Raw genomic sequence first — 1,115 nt, 5'->3', positions numbered from 1 at the left:
TCCACCCGCCTCGGCCTCCCAGAATGCTAGGCACGAGCCACTGCGCCCAGCCTCTTGAGAGGAATTTAAGGTTGCTGTGAGCTATGATGATGCCACTGCACTCTAGCCTGAGTGACGGAGCAAGACTCTGTCTCAAAACAAATGAATAAATAAAATAAAATAAAGGAAAGGGAAAATAGACAAATATTCAATGCAGAAGAATTTCAGGTACTTTATATAGATTCTCTGCCCTCAAGGAAGTATAGTATAATTCCCCTCTCCTTAAGTATGGATTGTGCATAGTGACTTCCTTTCAAAGAGTACAGTATGGAAAGGGGAGGAAAAGAGTAATTTTACGATAGAGAAACCTGACAAATTCTACCTAAGCCAGCAGATCAAGGTTAACATCAACAGTGATAAGGCACATTGATAAGTATGTATTCTTGATATGATGTGATGAAAATGTTACTTTACCTCTGTGGTCTTCCGGCCTTAAACATATTACCCCATTCTCATCATGAGAAAAACATCAGACAAATCCCAATTGAAGATTATTCTACAAAATACCTAACTAGTACTCCTTAAAACTGTCAAGGTCATCAAAAACAAGGAAAGTTTGAGAAACTGTTACAGCCAAGAGGAGTCAAAACAGATATAACAACAAAATGTTATATGGTACCCTGGACAGGATCCTGAAACAGAAATGGTATATTAGGTAAAAACTAAAAAAAAAAATCTGAATTAAGTATGGATTTTAGTTAATAACAACATATCAATGTTGGTTCATTAATTGTAACAAATTCATTAATACCTTACTGGTGTAAGATGTTAATATTAGGAAAAAGTGGGTGTGGGGAATATAGAAACGGTTCTATCGCCACAATTTTTCTGTAAATTTCAATTTTATAAAAAAATTAAAAGTTTATTTTAAAAAAGATAGAGAACATGGTATGATCTGAAAATTCCTTTTTAAGGCAGGGTGGGGGTGTGGAAGTGAAGAGCTTGGCTAGGCAGGTGAAGAGTCTTTTATTCTATTCAAAGGAGATTCCATTTTTATTGTATAGGCTAGGTGAGAGATCCCTAGAAGATCTATGGATAGGCTTCAGGAGTGTTGCAAAACCTCCAAAATTATATTG

The sequence above is a fragment of the Propithecus coquereli genome, unplaced genomic scaffold, assembly GCF_000956105.1.
Source record: "Propithecus coquereli isolate 6110/MARCELLA unplaced genomic scaffold, Pcoq_1.0 Scaffold172, whole genome shotgun sequence".
Lineage (NCBI taxonomy): Eukaryota > Metazoa > Chordata > Mammalia > Primates > Indriidae > Propithecus > Propithecus coquereli.
This window is presented reverse-complemented; position numbering follows the sequence as displayed.